General features: G+C 51.4%; 1 protein-coding gene across 4 annotated transcripts in view; it reads right to left on the bottom strand.

Annotated features, from left to right (window-relative positions):
* ATG7 (autophagy related 7) overlaps nucleotides 1–19,872 on the bottom strand; it is a 223,500-nt gene extending 203,628 nt beyond the window's left edge. For 2 of the 4 annotated variants that reach the window (XM_062200454.1, XM_062200457.1), the window contains exon 1: nucleotides 19,830–19,849. The gene's annotated coding sequence lies outside the window, so the exon portion shown is untranslated. Of the gene's footprint in view, nucleotides 1–19,829 lie in introns of all 4 variants that reach the window. The other 2 variants (XM_062200455.1, XM_062200456.1) reach the window with 2 other exon arrangements.

Here is a 19,872-nt window from a genome sequence, read left to right as displayed (position 1 = left end):
AGCCCCTGTCTCATCACTGCGCTGCCTTAAAGGAAGAAAGCTCTTTTCAGAACCTTTATACCACTGCTCCATTAGCCCACGATGCTAAAAGACAACCAATCACTGTGAATCTCTCTCCTCTCCAAAAGGAAATGAAAGGCCATGCCCTCACCCTGGATGGAAGGAAATGAGTATAGGAGCAGACAGCGGTCCGAAGGAAGCTCATCTGAAACGCTCGATGTGACAGATCATCGGGCGCCGCGTGTGTGAGCCACCTTGACTTATTCTTAAAGGTCAAATGTCTCATCATAACTGGGATGGCCTGCTAAGGTCATCGAGATGGAATTTCGCCCGTGCCAGAGGATCCCAGAGACAAGAAGAAAACTATCCTTCCGCACTTGAGCAGCTGGGGACAAGTGACTCAGGGAGACGGCCGAGAAGGTAACAGACGATCTGTAGCGTCAGGCAGACTTCATAAGGCCGTAGAAAAAGACACCGATCATGATAACGGACAGGCGCACTAGGAAAGTAATCTGTGTAACAGGCACGGCCTTCCAGCACGTTCCAACCTCTCTGTCCGCTGAGAAATTCTGTACAGAACACAAGAGCCTGTTTCACAAGAGGACATGTTGCCGGTCAGCTGCTGCAGCAGCCTGCTGCGCAACAGGCTAAGGAAACACAGAGGTTTTAAGCAACGGCAGCTAGGTGTGATGAGGAATGTGCTGGAAACATCTAAATAGGCTGTTCTGGGATAAACGATTCACCTATGAACCTACACATACATCTATGTCACACCACCATAGCCCCTAAACAGGAAGGGAAAATTCAATAAGAAAATTCAGAAAAGGTGTGTGTGTGTGGGGGGTGGGCAGTGAACCCCAGGTATGGTTATTTATGTGGAACTAATCGAATTCCAAACATTACCTGCTGCCCTGAAAGTAAGGCTTGCCCGGATGACCTGGACAGCACAGGTGAGATCTCGGTTCCTGATTAGCTTAGAAAGCTAAAAGATGACTTCTATCACATTTCAACACTACATCCAGACACACTCAAGGGAAGAAACTGCAGAGGCATCAATAGAAATGTGGATCAATTTTATCCCAAACTAATTTTTAAAAATGTTATTTATTTATTTTCATTTTATTTGAAAGGCCAAGAGAGCAAGAATGAAAGAGAGATCATTCATCTGCTGGTTCACTCCCCAGACGCCCACAAGAGCCAGGGCTGGCTCAGGTAAAAGCCAAGAGCCTGGAACTCTACCTGGGCCTCCAGGGCTGAAGTACCTGCACCATCATCAGCGGCCCCCCCGGGTACACATTAGCAGGCAGCTGGATGGGAAGCAGAAGAGCCAGGACTAGAACCAGGCATTCCGATACGGGATGCGGAGGGAGTCCCAAGTGTTGATTTAGGCTGTTGCCCAAATGCCTGTCCCATTATTTCAAACTGTTTCTGGCACAGAATATGAAACCAGGGATTACACAAGACAGGATTGTGTCACTTCCAACAGCTCTCATGAGGAGTCAACACCATGATGACAAGAATCACAGCGGCAATCAATCCAGTCGAGACGGCGTCAAACAGCAGGGCACCTGGTTGAGCGACAGCACTCCCCACCCCTCCCCTGGGCTGTGTCCACCCTCCAAACTCTGGGCAAGCTTCAGACATTCGCGAACATACAACTCAGTCACATGCAGCAGCCTCCATGAGGGAGCTCAGGCGGTCCCAGAGAGTGACCATGACTGAAAGCTGCCATCCAATGGAGCTGGACCTTTCCTTAGTGCTGCTCCTGAAGGTCAAATGCTCACAGGAAAGGAAAGGTCGCGGCCTCCCAGGAACGAAAGTAGAGGGGCAGAGGACGCGGTGTGCAAGCTCGCTTTCACTGGGTAATCTTTTTGCCTTTTAAATTTTGTATTGTGTATGAGGACATTCAGAAAAGTTCATGGAAAATGAAATTAAAAGATGAGTTTGGGGCCGACACTGTGTTGTAGCAGGTCAAGCCACCAACTGCAACACCAGCATCCCATATGGATGCTGGTCCAGTCCCGGCTATTCCACTTCCCATCCAGCTCCCTGCTCCTGGCCTAGGAAGGACAGTGGAAGATGGCCCAAGTCCTTGGACCCCTGCACCATGTGGGAGACCCGAAAGAAGCTCCTGGCTCCTGGCTTTGGCCTGGCCCAGCCCTGGCCATTGCAGTCATTTGAGGAGTGAACCAGTGGATGGAAGAACTTGCTCTATGTCTCTCCCTTTCTCTCTGTCACTCTGTCTCTCAGATAAATAAACAAAATAAAATAAAAATGTTTATTTTGGTGTAAAGAATTCTTGAAATCCACGTAGTTTATTCTTCCAGAATCCTTGTATGCTTAGATTTCATAAGTTTCTGCACCAAAACAAACATTTTTTTAAAAGATTTTATTTATTTATTTGAGAGGTAGAGTTACAGACAGTGAGAGGGAGAAACAGAGAAATGTCCTCCATCCGTTGATTCACTCCCAATTGGCCACAATGGCTGGAGCTGTGCTGATCCGGAGCCGGGAGCCAGGAGCTTCCTCTGGGTCTCTCACATGGGTGCAGGGGCCCAAAACCTTGGGCCATCTTCTTCTGCTTCCCCTGGCCATGGCAGAGAGCTGGATCGGAAGTGGAGCAGCCAGATCTTGAACTGGTGGCCATATGGTATGCTGGCACTGCAGGTGGCGGGTTTACCTGCTATGTCACAGCACCAGCCCCCCTTTTTTCTTACCACTGGGTTAGGACATTTGTCCTTTAGTTATTTTACCTAATCTTTTTGTAACTCTGCATACCAGGGTACTTCAGAAAGCTCATGCAAAGTGAAATTAAAAGATGTGTTTATGGGGCCAGCACCATGACGCAGTAGGTTAATCCTCTCTCTCTCTCTCTGCCTCTCCTTCTCTCTGTGTAAGTCTGACTTTCAAATAAATAAATAATTCTTAAAAAAAAAAAAAAAAGGAATGATAGAGAAAAAAAGCCTCAATAACCGATTTCTTGGTCCCAAGAAATCGCACCTGGCATCTGAGGAGGTAACCTTACACAAAGCCTCATCTCACTCCTCTCTTTTCTGCACTCAGCACAGTGCCAAATATAATCAAGGCTCAGAAATGTTGACACAAAATAATAGCTCTCTTCTTCTGCAAGAAGCCAATGGAACGGATGCAAAACGGTAAGACAAGCTTCAGCAGGGTTTAAAAATTACTACTAGCCTGAGCTGTCCAAATAGGAAATAGATTGATCGGAAGGACAATGAATTTCCCATCAGGGGAAGTGTTCAGGCGTGTTTGCCAAGCGCAGCTGTGTAAAGGATCCCTGTGTCAGCAGGGAGGCGAGGCCAGCGGTTGGCAAGCTTTCCTGAAAGGGGGCAGACAGAAACTACTCAGGCTTCACAGGCCACAGGCAGTTCCTGTTACATAATCCTCTGCTGCGTCTTTAAAATATGTCTTACAACCTCTGAAAAACATAAAAACCATTCTTAGATCAGAGACAGCACAAAAGGAGGCCTTGGGCAGGAAGTGACCACAGGATGGGGGTCTGATAGCCCTTGGAACCAGATGATCTTAAAACCTGTTAAGTTTTGATTCTTTGAAGTTGTCAATAATGTACTTTGTTTATAGAGACTACCATGCTTGATACAATCTTTTTATTTAATTTAAAATTTTTATTCATTTTCATTTTATTTGACAGGGCAGTGGGAGAGTGAGAGACTGAAAAGACAGAGAGAGAGAAAGAAAGAAAGGTCTTCCATTGGCCAGTTCACATTCCAAAGGCCCACAATAACCAAGGCCGGGCCAGGCTGGAATCTGGAGCCTGGAACTCAACCATTCCATGGGAGGCAGGAACCAGAGTGCTTGAGACATCCTCTGCTAGAACCCAGGGTGTCATCAGCAGGGAGCTGGACTGGAAGCAGAGCAGTCAGGACTCAAACCAAGTGCTGTGATCCAGACGCAGGCAACTGCACCACGTGCCTGCCCTGACAGGATCTTTTAAAGAGCTGCAGACACCAGCAGGCGCTACTAAGGGCGAGGCGGATCCCAAGGCCCGGTTCTAAGGCCACATCTGCTGGGCGATGACTTGTAATTTGTCCCGCAGCAAACAGCTCTCGGTGAACAGGAGACTACGGCCTACACAGAACTCTGGCACACACCGCGGCCCCGCAGAGCCAGGATGGAGCTCACGCTCTTTCTTTTTTTTTTTTTTTTTTTATTTTTGACAGGCAGAGTGGACAGTGAGAGACAGAGACAGAGAGAAAGGTCTTCCTTTTGCCGTTGGTTCACCCTCCAATGGCCGCCGCGGTAGCGCGCTGCGGCCGGCGCACCACGCTGATCCGATGGCAGGAGCCAGGTGCTTTATCCTGGTCTCCCATGGGGTGCAGGGCCCAAGGGCTTGGGCCATCCTCCACTGCACTCCCTGGCCACAGCAGAGAGCTGGCCTGGAAGAGGGGCAACCGGGACAGGATCGGTGCCCCGACCGGGACTAGAACCTGGTGTGCCGGCGCCGCTAGGCGGAGGATTAGCCTAGTGAGCCGCGGCGCCGGCCATCACGCTCTTTCTGACCTGCGTCAGGGGCCGACCACACCTCGGGTGCTTCCTTCCTGCTTTCTCCACAACACCTGCTGCTGCCTCCCAGCTTTTCTGTTCCCGTCAAATGGCCCTGCCAAGCCTGAGCTGCTCCCGTGCCTCTGCACCACGAGCTGACAGCTGTCTCCACCTGAGAAGCACCCCCTCCTGGCATTTCTGCACATCCAGCTCCGTGGACCCTCCCCCTCAGTCTGCACCCCTCGCGGTGGGCCGCGGTGGCACTCACTTCGGTCTCTCTCTGTTACCCGTCTGCCTCTGGGCACACCGTAATCTCCACACATACACTGCCATCCACATGCTGGTCCCCGGCACAGCGGCTTTCCCGCTTCCCAAGACAAATGCTGGGAACCTCCCAGAGGTCACTCCCAGCGAGAGGAGGTTTCAGCACCCAGAGTTCCATGCTATGTTCACTAGGCAGAACAAGACGGTGGAGGGAAGTTACAGCACTTAACTCCAGGGTGGGGTGGGGCTGCTGGCTGAGAGGGGGACAGGAGGCCGTCCGGGGCTGGAAGCTACAGGGTACACGCCTGTGTGAAAGCCAGGAGCTACAGACAAGGCGCTTCACATCATGTGTGGGAAGAGGGAATCAAAAGTTTGCTACACAAAAATTGTCAAGCCTATGCAAAATACCTGCACAATATACATTTTTCATGAACTTACCTAGAAAAAAATGTATTTAAGAAAAAGAGAGAGCGAGATCTTTCATCTACTCATTCACTCCACAAAAGCTCCAAAAGTCTCATTTGGGCCAAGCTGAAGCTAGGAGCCAGGAACTCCATCTGGGTCTCCCCAATGGGTGACAGGGAGCCAATCACTTGAGCCAGTACCTGCTGCCTCCCAGGGTGCCCATTAGAGGGAAGCTGGAACTGGGACCAGAGCCAGGGCTGAACTCAGCACTCCATCAGGACTGCACTCAGCACTCCATCAGGACTGAACTCAGCACTCCAACAGGACTGAACACAGGACTCCATCAGGACTGAACACAGCACTCCAACAGGACTGAACTCAGCACTCCAACAGGACTGAACACAGGACTCCAACAGGACTGAACACAGCATTCCAACAGGACTGAACACAGGACTCCAACAGGACTGAACTCAGCACTCCAACAGGACTGAACACAGCATCCCAACAGGACTGAACTCAGCACTCCAACAGGACTGAACACAACACTCCAACAGGACTGAACACAGGACTCCATCAGGACTGAACTCAGCACTCCAACAGGACTGAACTCAGCACTCCAACAGGACTGAACACAGCACTCCATCAGGACTGAACACAGGACTCCATCAGGACTGAACACAGGACTCCATCAGGGCTGAACTCAGCACTCCATCAGGACTGCACTCAGCACTCCATCAGGACTGAACTCAACACTCCAACAGGACCGAACACAGGACTCCATCAGGACCAAACTCAGCACTCCAACAGGACTGCACTCAGCACTCCAACAGGACTGAACTCAACACTCCAACAGGACTGCACTCAGCACTCCATCAGGACTGCACTCAGCACTCCAACAGGACTGAACTCAGCACTTCAACAGGACTGAACTCAGCACTCCAACAGGACTGAACACAGGACTCCATCAGGACTGAACTCAGCACTCCAACAGGACTGAACTCAGCACTCCATCAGGACTGAACACAGGACTCCATCAGGACTGAACTCAGCACTCCAACAGGACTGAACACAGGACTCCAACAGGACTGAACTCAGCACTCCATCAGGACTGAACTCAGCACTTCAACAGGACTGAACACAGGACTCCAACAGGACTGAACTCAGCACTCCAACAGGACTGAACACAGCACTCCAACAGGACTGAACACAGGACTCCAACAGGACTGAACTCAGCACTCCATCAGGACTGTACTCAGCACTCCATCAGGACTGAACATAGCACTCCAACAGGACTGAACTCAGCACTCCATCAGGACTGAACTCAGCACTCCAACAGGACTGAACACAGGACTCCAACAGGACTGAACTCAGCACTCCATCAGGACTGTACTCAGCACTCCATCAGGACTGAACATAGCACTCCAACAGGACTGAATTCAGCACTCCAACAGGACTGAACTCAGCACTCCATCAGGACTGAACACAGGACTCCAACAGGACTGAACTCAACACTCCAACAGGACTGAACTTAGCACTCCATCAGGACTGAACTCAGCACTCCAACAGGACTGAACACAGCACTCCAACAGGACTGAACTCAACACTCCAACAGGACTGAACTCAGCACTCCAACAGGACTGAACTCAGCACTCCATCAGGACTGAACACAGGACTCCAACAGGACTGAACTCAACACTCCAACAGGACTGAACTCAGCACTCCAACAGGACTGAACTCAACACTCCAACAGGACTGAACTCAGCACTCCATCAGGACTGAACTCAGCACTCCAACAGGACTGAACACAGGACTCCAACAGGACTGAACTCAGCACTCCATCAGGACTGCACTCAGCACTCCATCAGGACTGAATTCAGCACTCCAACAGGACTGAACACAGGACTCCAACAGGACTGAATTCAGCACTCCAACAGAAGGTGCAAGCATCTCAACTGGCATCCTAACCACCAGGCCAAACACATGCCCCCTTTATGAACTTTTTCAAAATTTTTTACAGCAAAATACACTTGTCTTTTAATTCCATTTCCATGAACTTTTAGAATTTCCCTTGCATTGAAGATCAGGTTACTTTACTATGTATACATCATATCTGAACAAAACCACAGAACAGAATCCCCTACATTCACGGCACAGCTTCCTTCAAAGAACCTCCACGCATTCAATCAACAGCTAGCAGATGAGCCACTTAAATCCAGCTCTGGTGAAAGAAATCCACCGCTCTAAATTGGAAGCCTCAATGAAACATCATTTCCATAATATTTCCTGGCATTTTGTTATTAAAGACACTGAAGATGAAGGCATTTTGACTTTGCTGCTTACAAAATTAATTGAAGCACAAGTGCTTCCCGGGGCGAGGCTGGCGACCGTTCTCCCTCCACAGGAGTCTAATAGGATTTGAGACAGCAGATACCAGGCCAGTGCAGGATTGTCAGGAATGAGAAGTGATGTTGGTGAAAATAAACAACTATAGAGAAAAAAAAAAAAAAAAAAAAAAGCCAAAACAAAGCAACTGATCTTTAGGGAAACCAACCCTTAGGAGGGCAGGTGAACAGCCGAGCCTGACAATACTGAAAATTCTCTTGGACTTTCTTGTTTTCAAAGGTTCAGAGAAAGGGTGCTAAAATCAGAGGGAGCGCTGCATTAAGAAGCCAGTCTGCAGGCAGCTAAACCCTCACATGGGTTTCAGCTCCTCGCGTGCTCACTCCCTGGGAAGCCCTCACCTGCACCCTGATCTGGTCTGTAAGAAACAGGCAGTCAGGCCTAACCCAGACAGGCACTGGGAGGGCCAACGGAGAACGCAGGTGGCACGCCAGCTGTGGTGCCTCGCACAGGGGAGGCAGGCAGTGGCCGGCACCTGCTGTCTGTGCTCTGGTCACCACCCCGTGTCTGCCGACAGTCCTGACTCCCGTGGCTCAGCTTCCCTGAAAAACACCCCACCTCCCTCTGAGGAGTCCTGCAGTGGCTGCAGTGGCATCATGAACACGGAGCTGCTCAGGCTCCTGCGGCAGCTCACCCAGGAGCCCAAAGGAACAAGTGCGAAGGGGCGGGGCACTCCGCTCAGCTTCTCAGAGGGCATGGGGGCTGGTCACTTAGCAGAAGCGCCAGGATGAAGGACCGCAATTTGGCTCTCAAGGACCCTCTCTGGGCCGAGACGGAGCACAGGCAGCTGGCTTCTGCTCGCCTTTTCCCAGCTGCAGGGCTGCAGGCTCTGTAGTCATTTAAATAAGCCACAACCCAAGCGACAAGCAGGGCAGTTCCCAGGTGCCTGTGAACAAAAGGCAGCTGCGGGGTGGGGCTGCCTTGACATCTGGAATCCAGTGCACTTCTGTGGGCTGGTGATGCTGCTGCCCGGTCAGGAGCTGTGCAGACAACACACAAGGCTGCAAAAAGGCCTTCTCTGCCGAAAGGGGGCCGGGGAGGAGTTCTCCATCTGAAGGATGAAAATGCAGGACTCCCACAGGGAACCAGCCCGGCCCAGAAGCCTCGCTTCCTCTTAAAAACTACCTGAGCCAAGATGCCCCTAAGCCAAACTAATGTCTCCACAAGACATCAAGTCACCAGGATGCCCAAGACAGCTTGTTCTGTGACCATGCTGCCAGCTGCTCCTGTGCTCCCAGCTGACCACATGAGGCCAGGAGGATGGCTGGGCTGGGGGTGGGAGGGGCAGTGTCCCTCACTTCCTCCGAGCCACCTGGACCCCTACAGAACCTGCATTATTTGCATCCACAGACCAGGGGATGAAGGTTTTGCTCCCAGGCATCACTGTACAATCAGAAAATGGCACCCTTTCCCCAAGACGTTTTCTTTCTTTTAGAAAAGTACTGTGTGGGGCTGGCACTGTGGCATAGCAGGCAAAGCTGCCAACTGCAGGGCCGGCATCCCATACCGATGCCGGTTCGAGTCCCGGCTGCTTCTCTTCCCATTCAGCTCTCTGCTGTGGCCTGGGAAAACAGTGGAAGAAGGCCCAAGTCCTTGGGCCCCTGCACCTGCATTGGAGACCTGGAAGAAGCTCCTGGCTCCTGGCTTCAGATTGGCCCAGCTCTGGCCATTGCAGCCATTTGGGGAGTAAAACCAGCAGAAGCAAGACCTCTCTCTCTCTCTGCCTCTACCTCTCTGTAACTCTGCCTTTCCAATAAATAAATAAATCTGAAAGGCAGGCAGACAGAGAGAGAGAGAGAGAGAGAGAGAGAGAGAGAGCTGCAATGAGGCCAGCACTGTGGCACAGGAGGTTAAGCCACTGCCTGCAGCTCTGGCATCCTATATAGGAGGTGGTTCAAGTCTCAGCTGCTCCACTTCTGATCCAGCTCCCTGCTAATGAGCTTGAGAATGCAGCAGAGGATGGCCCAAGTCCTTGGGCCCCTGCACCCATGTGGGAGACCCAGATGAAGGTCCTGGCTTCAGCCTGGCCCAGCTCCAGTCATTGAGGCCATTTGGGGAACAAAACAATGGAAGGAAGACCTCTCTCTGTCTCTATAACTCTGCCTTTCAAATAAGTAAAATAAACCTTTAAAAAAAAAAAAGTTTTGTGATATGTGGATTAGGTTAGCTCATGACATTTTACTCCTGTCTACCAGAAAACTGTCATTACAAATATCTGCCTATGAAACATTCCCATGGACTTACCCCAAAGGGTAAAGCTAAAACCTTGCCATGGGACTACAAATCCCATTAAGCTGGGTGGTACTAATGCCATCTTACATGTTAAATTGATCATATTAAGTGTGCAACTTATCATATAGATAGGATTAAGTGTCAAAGGGATCACATAAATAAGATCAAGTGTCTGGTAATAACAGATAGAATTAAAAAGGAGAGAATGCTCCAACATGGGAAGCAGTTCACACAGCAGACTTATAGAAGGACAAATGCCCTGAACAGCACTATGACCTCAGAATCACCTCAAGACATTCGGATCTGGCTGGAAAGCCCATGAGAGCATTTCAGGCATGGAAAGCCAAGACACTGGCAAGAAATGATCTATATGAAGGCTCTCTGTGAGTGAGACCCCAGTGGAAAGAAGGGGCCATCAAAGAAGGAGGTACTTTTCTCTGGAGGAGAGAACTTCCACTTTGCGTGTGACCTTGTCTAAATAAGGTTGGAGTTTGTGGACTCAAAAGGCGTCCATAGCCTTGGCAGCTCATGACAAGAGCCTCGGGTGACCACTGACGTCATAAATAAGAATGTCAATTGTTAAATCAACAACAGGAGTCACTGTGCACTTGCTCCTCAGGTAGGACCTCTGTCCTTAATGAGTTGTACTATGAGAATTAACTGTAAAACTTGCTTTCAAACAGTACTCTATACTTTGTGTGTCTGCGGGGGTGCAAATTGTGGAAATCTTTACTTAGTGGGGCCAGGGCTGTGGCGTAGCGCATAAAGACGCTGCCTGGAGTGTTGGCATCCCATATGGATGCCGGTTCATGTCCCAGCTGCTCCACTTCCGATCCAGCTCTCTACTATGGCCTGGGAAAGCAGTAGAAGATGGCTTAAGTCCTTGGGACCCTGCACTCACGTGGGAGACCCAGAAGAAGCTCCTGGCTTCAGATCGGCGCAGCTTTGGCCGTTGCGGCCATCTGGGAAGTGAACCAATGGATGGAAGACCTCTCTTTCTCTGCCTCTTTCTCTCTGTGTAATTCTGCCTTTAAGTAAATAAATCTTAAAAAAAAAAAAAAGGAAATTTGCATTCATTAAATAAAAGCTTTCTTTAAAAAAATGCCTATGATATAAACAGAACACCCTTTTTTTTTTTAAGATTTATTTATTTATTTGAGAGGTAGAGTTACAGATAGTGAAAGAGAGAGACAGAGAGAAAGGTCTTCCTTCCGTTGGTTCACTCCCCGGATGGCCGCAAAGGGCGGCGCTGCGCTGATCCGCAGCCAGGAGCCAGGAGATTCTTCCAGGTCTCCCATGCAAGTGCAGGGGCCCAAGCACTTGGGCCATCTTCTACTGCTTTTCCAGGTCACAGCATAGAGCTGGATTGGAAGAGAAGCAGCTGAGACTAGAACCGGTGCCCAAATGGGATGGTGGCGCCGCAGGCGGAGGATTAATCTACTATGCCACAGCGCCGGCCCCCAGAACATCCTTTGATGTGGGCTGCTGCACGTGCAAAAGCTACACCACTGTCTAAAGCAGACCTGAGTAATCACAAGAGAGCAGAATAGTGTCTTCAAGAAAAAAATCAGTATAGAGTAAGCCCATTTTTTGCCTTGATCAGAACAGAATTAGAGACACAGGCTACTGGGCCTCGGGAATGTCTCTGACCAGACTGCTCTTGCAACCCTTGCAGACAAGACGAAGACACAGGAATGGTTACTGGTGTAGAGACACTAAAAACTGATGAAACAATTTTATTGGAGGAGAGGCTGGTTGTGTAACAAGTTAGTGTTCCTTAGAAAGGAACTAAGAAGGCTAAGTCTGTGTCTCGGACTTTGGCCCTGTCCTGTTTATTTTCACTATATTTATCCACATGGATGGAATCACCTCCCTGACTCCCAACCTCCTCGTCAGGTCAACTGTCCTCTATCGTGTCCTCACAGAGCACTGTGTACTGCACCTTTGGGAACAGGGGCAACTGTCTGCCTATATTGTGAAGGTCAGTCTTTCCTAGTAGAACAGAATTTGCATGGGAGAGAGACCATGTCCGCTTTCCATCCCCACCCCCACCCATCCCGCCACTGCTTTCCAGCATTTGCCGCAGCCCTAGCAGCTAGGAGGCGCCCAGGAAGACGGCAGGCACAGAGCTGAGCAGCACGGAAGTGAGTGAAAGCCGAACAATGAAGATAATGTGAAATTAGGTGAAAAGTGATGGCTTTGCATCTCAGCAAAGATCTGTTCTTCCCCCCTCACCCTCTCCCTTCCTTTCTTTTAGACAGAGGAGACAGACAGACAGGGAAAGAACTCCCATCCACTAGTTCACTTTCCAATGCCTGCAATGGTCAGGGCTGAACCAGGCCAAAGCCGAGAGCCAGGAACTCAATCCAGGTCTCCCATGTGGGTGCCAGGAACACAACTGCTAAGGCCATCACCTGCTACCTCCCAGGGCCCACACCAGCAGGTAGCTGGAGACTGAAAATGAACTCAGGCACTCTTAATGGGATACACAAGTCTTAACTGCCAGGCCAACACCTGGATTGTAGGAAATGCACTCCAAACACCAACAGCCAGGGTCCGCCTGTGGAGGCGGGGCCAGCAGCTGGGAGGCCAGCAGGAGTGCAGGAAGGCAGGGAGAAAGGCCTGGACGAAGGCAGCAGGGAGGGAACATGTCAAGAGACGCCAAGGAAAATTAATCTGTGGTGTTCCAAGGACTTTCCAGGCTGGGAGGGAAAGTAGGGATGGTGCAAGAGGAAGAGCCCGAGATGACTCCCAGGGTTCTGTTCAGATAACCACTCAGAAGGAGGTCACGGGCAAGATTAAAGAACGGGAAAAGACAGGTTTAGAGGGAAGGTTTTGGGCTTGCGGAGTTTGAGGGCAGCATTCAGAAGAGATCTGGGCTCCAGAGTAGGGGTCATGGGTACATAAATGAAGGTGAATCCAGGGGTAAATAGAAAGCGAGGCTTGGGAGACACAGGAAAGCAAAGCGCTCATTCGCGAGGCAGAGCAGGCAGAGCAGGCAGAGCAGGCAGAGCAGGCCTGGTCTGCCTCTGTGAAGGGACATTAGCATGTCAGAGCGGCCAGCGCTGGGTCTGGCAGCACTGGGCTCTGAGGATTCGGGGAGAACAGGTTTGTGGGGCAGTGGGGCACCCACAGGGCCACAGAAGGAAGACTGAAGGAAGCAGAGGTGGCAATGATGTGGGTGAGGCAGGGAGTCGGGAAGGGATGAGGCGCTGAGAACGGCAAACACCCAAGCCATACGCACTGCCCAAAGCCTAGCATCTTCCATGCCGATTCAGCATGGCTGAAGGCCCAGCACACCCACTCCTCAGCGTGCAGCCAAGCCTCACTCTCCATCACGCTCCAGGCACAGTAACACCTTCCTGTGCTGTGGCCCCACCCCCAGTCCCCACTCCTCTGGATCATCATCAGGCCCTGCCCTGAACACCACCCCAGCCCTCCTAGAGGATGACCCCAGCCTGGGTGGGGCGAATTCTCTCGATAGTACAGGTCTGAGTACGTACTATCTTTCCGCCTTTCAATAAATGCTCCTCTCGTGTTCACCTCTACCTACGTCTCCCGGTTCTTTTTCTTACAAGCAGGAAGACAAGAACCTGGACTGAGTCTACCTGGAGGTCTTTCTGATGCCGGCCAGGGCTCTCAGTCCCCACTACATAACTTGGGGATCTCCATCCCCACAAAGCAACACCAGACAAATATTCCGAGCAGTGTGCCTGGGAGGAGGAGGTGGCAGCGGCCTGAGGGACCGGGCAGAGTGTGGTGGGAAGGTGTGCTGTCTTCCCAGAATGGCAATAAACCAAGGTTACTTTGAAATGAGAAGTGTTGATGAAAAAGGAAATGAACAAATGGTTGACCCAGCTTCTGAGGCACAGGAGGAGATGGGGTCAAGCCAGGGAGGGAGAATAAAACTCCAAGTGAGGGTCGGCAGGAGAGACATCCACGAAGGACAGGGAGGAAGATGCGCACGCTCAACCCATGGCTGCAAACTTCACGAAGCACAGGGCACGGCAGGAGGCTGAGAGCAACAAAACCATGCGTGAAAGAATGATCAGAGCCCGGAGAGCTGTGCGAGGACACGCGGGAGCCCCAAGGGCCTGGCTGACCTGTGTGGTGACACAGCACGGGGCCTCTTTAAAAAGTTTCTGGGAAAAAGAAATTAAAAGTATGGGTTTGGTAGGAAACAATTTTTTTTCATAATACATAGAAAATGTGCATTATAAGAAAACTATGTGCAGATTTTTAAAAAATTTTTACATCAAAACAAACATACTTTTAATCCCTTGTTTGCATGAACCTTTTAGGTAACCTAGCATGCTAATGCTGACAGCATGCTGTGTCTGCCTTGGGTAAGCCAGGAAAGCGCACTGCTGGCCTCACGGCAGGACTCCTGCAGGAAGCAGGCATCTTCCACACCACGCCCTGAGACACAGAGACAGGCTGCAAGGCTGGTAGCCGGCACGGACATGGCAGGGAGAGGAAAGCCAAAGGGATTCTTCTGGAACTGGACGGCAGCGACCAGTGACTGTTACCCAGTCTGCCAAGACCACAGAACGCACGCTGTCCACACAGAGCAGCGCCACTTTATTCTTCCTTGATTACACAAGGTCTTAACTGCACTGAGAAAGCAGGACGCCAGGAGGTGGAGAGGACGGGAAGAGGACGGTGTTCATTAGTGCGCTTCACTCCCAAGGATTAAAGTGGAGGAGAGGCCAACGGGCTTCTCAATAAAACCTCAGAGGAGGGCAGGGATGACCAACAGGAGACACAGAGCCAGGAACTCTGTGACTGCTTCTTCCCAGAGTCCTGGACGCTGGCAACACCCCAGAGTCTAGGCTCCCTGCCCTGTCGTCTAACCAGTCACCCAGCCCAGCAAATGCCACCTCCTTTATCTCTCAAATTGACCCACCCTGCTCCACTGCCACAGCCACGGGTTCTGTCCAGGCCCTCATCTTGTCACCTGAATCCGCTGCAGGGCCCTGACAGGTCTCCTGTAGATCCTGCCCGCGGAATGCAATCACCACACTGCCGCCCGGGAACCCTAACAGCGAGACCAGTCACGCTCAGGTTAAAATTCTTCAGTTTGCAGCTCTCCACCCCTATGCTTTAAAAATAAATCCAAATTTCCTAGCCTGACAATATTAACTGCTACTGTTTTACTGAGTGTTTTTATTTTTTTTAAAGATTTATCAATTTATTTGAAAGGCAGAGTTACAGAGAGAGGGAGAGATGTTCCAGCCACTGGTTCACTCCCCAGTTAGTCACAATGGCCACAGCTGGGCCAGACCAAAGCCAGGAGTATCATCCAGGTCTCTCACATGGGTGGCAGGGTCCCAAGTGCTAGGGACATCTTTGACACTCTCTCATTAGTAGGGAGCTGGATCAGAAGTAAAGCTGCCAGGACTTAAACCTGTGCTCATTGGGAATGCTGACATCGCAGGCACCTGCTTAACCTTCTGTGTCACAACACCTGCCCCTGGAGTGTTTATTTAATTTGTAATCTACCTACCAGTGCAAAGTAAGTAACGATATCACTGCATTTAATTTATATATCCCCTTCTCACAGATGAGGGAACTGAAGCTGAGAGAGGAAATGACTTGGCCAAGGTGACAAAACCAGGTCTGTGGCAAAGCTCACGCTGGGATACATGGATCTGACTCTAAAATCACTACCCTTAGCATGTGACGGCCGCAGATCCTCCTCCGTGCACTTTTTTTTTTTTTTTTTTTTTTTTTTACAGGCAGAGTGGACAGTGAGAGACAGAGAAAGGTCTTCCTTTGCCGTCGGCTCACCCTCCAATGGCCGCCACGGTAGGCGCGCTGTGGCCGGCGCACCACGCTGATCCGAAGCCAGGAGCCAGGTGCTTCTCCTGGTCTCCCATGGGGTGCAGGGCCCAAGGACTTGGGCCATCCTCCACTGCACTCCCGGGCCACAGCAGAGAGCTGGCCTGGAAGAGGGGCAACCGGGACAGAATCCAGAGCCCCGACCGGGATTAGAACCTGGTGTGCCGGCACCGCAAGGCGGAGGATTAGCCTATTGAGCCACGGCGCCGGCCTCTCCGTCCACTTCTTTCCCTGCCCAGTCACCCCTACGCTGCAATTCCTGTGGGCCACTTGCAGACCACACATTCTCGCCAAGACCTTCTGCACTCTTCACCTGCACATCCTTGAGGCCTGGGCTAAAGCGATGCCTCCTCATAGAAGCCTTCTCTGATGCGTCAGCTTGGCTTATGCGCACCCCAGCTCCCCCTCCACCACACTCTGCAAGGCCACACACCACATCACTCTTACCTAGCTCCTAGTTTTATTTATAACGGATTAATTAATTTTGAATTGTATGTACACTTGCCAAGTTTAAAAAATACACCTATGGGACCAGCACTGTGGCCTACTGGGTTAAAGCCCCAGGCTGCGGTGCCGGCATCCCATATGGGTGCCGGTTCAAGTCCCGGCTGTTCCTCTTCCAATCCAGCTCTCTGCTATGGCCTGGGAAAGCAGTGGAAGATGGCCCAAGTCCTTGGGCCCCTGCACCCACGTGGGGGTCCTGGAGAAGGCTCCTGGCTCCAGATCAGCTCAGCTCTGGCCGTTGTGGTCATTTCAGGGGTGGGCCAGTGGAATGGAAGACCTCTCTCTCTCTCTCTCTGGCTCTACCTCTCTCTATAACTCTTTCAAATAAATAAAATAAATTTTTAAAAAATAAAGAAAGAATACACCTAACAGACCAGACAGGCATCTCAGAAAAGAACTGAGAACCCAGTCTGCACCCAGATTAGTTGTTATATACATGGGTGCGGGCCCATCGTTTCTCCTCCCCCTCTCCTTCCTCCGGGATATCAGTTGAACTTCTTTAGGACAGGGCTGTGGGTCTTCCTCATTGTTGTGCTCCCAACCAATAATACAGGATCAGGGTCAGGCACAGAGCAGAGGCTCAGTAAATATTTATGCTTATCCTCCATAATGAGAAGCTGGCCAGGGTCAGAAAAAGGAACCTGTGGTTGAAACACAGAGTCCAGCACTCGTTTCTTAAATGGTTTCAAAACAACCTCAGCTGAGAGCAGGGAGGAGTCAGCCATGGAAAACGGAAGGGGAGGGGAAGGGAGGCAGCAAAAGCAGGGAGCAGAGGGCTGGAGCGGAGACCCACCTGCAGGCAATTTAACAAGACCTGTGCCTAGGTGGGGACCAGGGGAACAGTGTGGCAACGTGAGCCCTCACAAGTCTGGCTTTTGCTTCATTTAGGTGTTAGCTCAAATGGTCACCTCTTCAGGGAACTCATCCTGACCAGCTAGCACAAATGTTTACTTTCATCTACCTGAAAAATAAAGCAAGATAGATCTTCCATCTGCTGCCCCACTCTCCGAAAGTCTGCAATAACCAGCACAGGGCCAGCCCAAAGCCAGGAACTCCACCCTGCCATGTGGGTGGCAGGGGCCCAAGCACTTGAGTCATCATCTGCCGTCTCCCAGGACATATTAGTAGGAAGCCGGCTCGAAAGTGGAGCCGTGGGGACTCAATCCAGCACTCTGATCCAAGATGCAGCTTAACTTGCCGTGCCACAAGACCTCCCACCCCTCTCCCCAGCTAGCTTTTAAAATAGCTCCTTTTGGACCAGCGTTGAGACACAGCAGGGAAAGCTACCACCCGTGAAACAAACATCCCATATGGGTGCAGGTTCCACTTCTGATCCAGCTACCTGCTAATGGCCTGGGAAAAGTAACAGAAGTTGGTCCAAGTGTTTGGTTCCCGGCCACCTATGTGAGAGCCCCAACCAAGGCTCCTGGTTCGGCCTTGCTCAGCCTTAGTCATTGTGGGCATCTGTGGAGTAAATCAACAGATGGAAGATCTCTTTTTCTCTCTCTCTGTGTCTCTCTCTGGAACTCTTTCAAATAAATAAATCTTTAAAAATAAAACTGCTCCTTCTGTTTCCACAAAAAAAGTATGTCTATCCCATTTCTCTGTACCCGTTTTGGTCACACTCATCGAGATCTGAAACATCTGCCACCCTTACAAGTATATTTATTGGCCATCACTACCACCACCACTGCGGTGCGAAAGGTAGGCTCCATGAAACAAGCATTTTTTTCTTATTTTATTGCTATAACACCAGTCCCTACAATAATACCTGGCACATACAGGCATGTAAATACTCACTTTATTTAGTCACTCAACAAATAGTTACTGGGCATGTGTGTGCAAGTGTGTACTTGAAAAGTTCATGGAAAATGGGACTACAAAACAAGTTTATTTGGGGGCAAAAAAATCTTGAAATCCACGCATTTCTTCCCAAAGTTCATAAAACATGTGCGTAGGGGTGGGGGTCTGCCCTAGCAGTTAAGATATCAGCTGCCATGCCTGCAGCCAGCAGCCAGCAGCCAGAGTGCTTGTTCCCCGTTCCAGCTGCCGGCTACTGTGCACCACCCGGAGGCAGCAGGTGCCAGCTCGGGTGGTTGGGTTCGTCCCATGGGGGAGACCTGGACTGGGCTCCTGGCTTCTGGCTTTGTCTTGGCCCAGCTCTGGCTGTCGGGCATTTGGGGAGTAAAACAGCAGATGTGGGTCTTAACGTTTATGTCTCATCAACAAATAAACAAACAACTCTGAATTCAGTTTTCCCACAAACTTTCTGAAGGACCCTCACAGAACGCTAGGCATTGTATCCTGGGGATGTCACAGCACATAAAACAGGACAAGATTCTTTGGTTGCCGGGCTTACTATGCGTGGATGAATATGGTTAGCATAGCCAAGGAAAGGCACGAAGAGGAAGACGATGTAGCAGCTTCCAAAACACAGGGCAAGGGAATCGAAGGGGAACCCCGTGAGCCTGAAGGATGCACGGCGGCATGACTCGGATTACCAGGAGTCGCCTACGGCTCAACCTCAAACTTCTCTGCGTCAGATCTGTCTGGGTGAGGACGAAGCAGGAGCACACAACCCCGAGTGCATTCTGTCCCTGAGGAGATCAGTGATGCCATACAAGAAACGCCAGTCGTCGGCGCGAGAGGGAGTCTGCGACACAGAGGTCCCGTACTGGCTGCCACAGATACGCCTGATTCCCGTCCTGCAGGATTAACAGACAGAAACCGAAGGGCAGGTGTGCAGCGGCTAAGACGGCGCCCGGGACTCCAGCGTCCCTCACGGGGCGACCGGGATCTGGATCCAGGCTCCAGGCCCCACCCCAGCTTCCGGAAGGCAGCAGGCGAAGGCTCAGGGGCGTGGGTCCCTGCCACGCGCCCGCGAGACCTGGACGGTGTTCCTGGCTGTCTTGGCCCAGCTCTAGCTACTGGGCATTTGGGGCGAGAAGGATGGGATGCAAACTTGCTTTCTACGTCTCTCTTCTTTCCTAAGAAAACTAAACAAACTGAACTCACCCCCACCGTTGGAAAATCAGATTACTGCGCGCGCGCACACGCAAAACGGAGCTCTGGTTTCACTTCTCTAATACACGCGCTAGCACTGTGCATAGGAAACTCAAGCCGGCACCGATGACAGCTTGACTCTACTTCCGACGAAGAAACTGTCTCGCCCCTACTTCTCCTCACCTGACTTCCCCCTGGCAAGCGCGAGCTTGCAACCCCCGCACCACTCCACGGATGGAGACCCCAGTTCCCAGAGCCCTCGCGGAGCAGCCCGACTTCCACCCCCGCACTGCCCCAACCACGAATTCTCGCTCCCGTTTCCCAGACGAGGGGGGGGAAGCTCAGACGGGGAGGACGCGCCAGTCCCACAGCGAACCAGGGCAGGGCCAGGAGAGACCGCGGACGGCCCAACAGCGGAGACGCCGGCTCTGCCCCTCAGAGGCCGGGAGGGACGACGTGGGCAACCGGCAGGGCTGAGCCCGCCAGGGGACGTGGCCGAAATGCAGCCGGAGTTAGTGCCTGCCTGCAGGTGGAGGGACCTCCCAGCGCGTCCGGAGGAGGACCCTGTGACCGCCTGTTCGCTCGCCCTTGCGTCCAGGCCCCCAAATCGCCCGCACCAGCCCCTACTCCTCTCAGGCCCTCCGCGGCTCACTTACCGCCACTCAACTTCCGGCAACCACAGCGCCGCCCGCAGCGCGC

This window comes from Lepus europaeus, chromosome 9, assembly GCF_033115175.1.
Source record: "Lepus europaeus isolate LE1 chromosome 9, mLepTim1.pri, whole genome shotgun sequence".
NCBI lineage: Eukaryota > Metazoa > Chordata > Mammalia > Lagomorpha > Leporidae > Lepus > Lepus europaeus.
The sequence above is the reverse complement of the archived record's forward strand: the minus strand, read 5'-3'. Positions and strand labels throughout refer to the sequence as shown.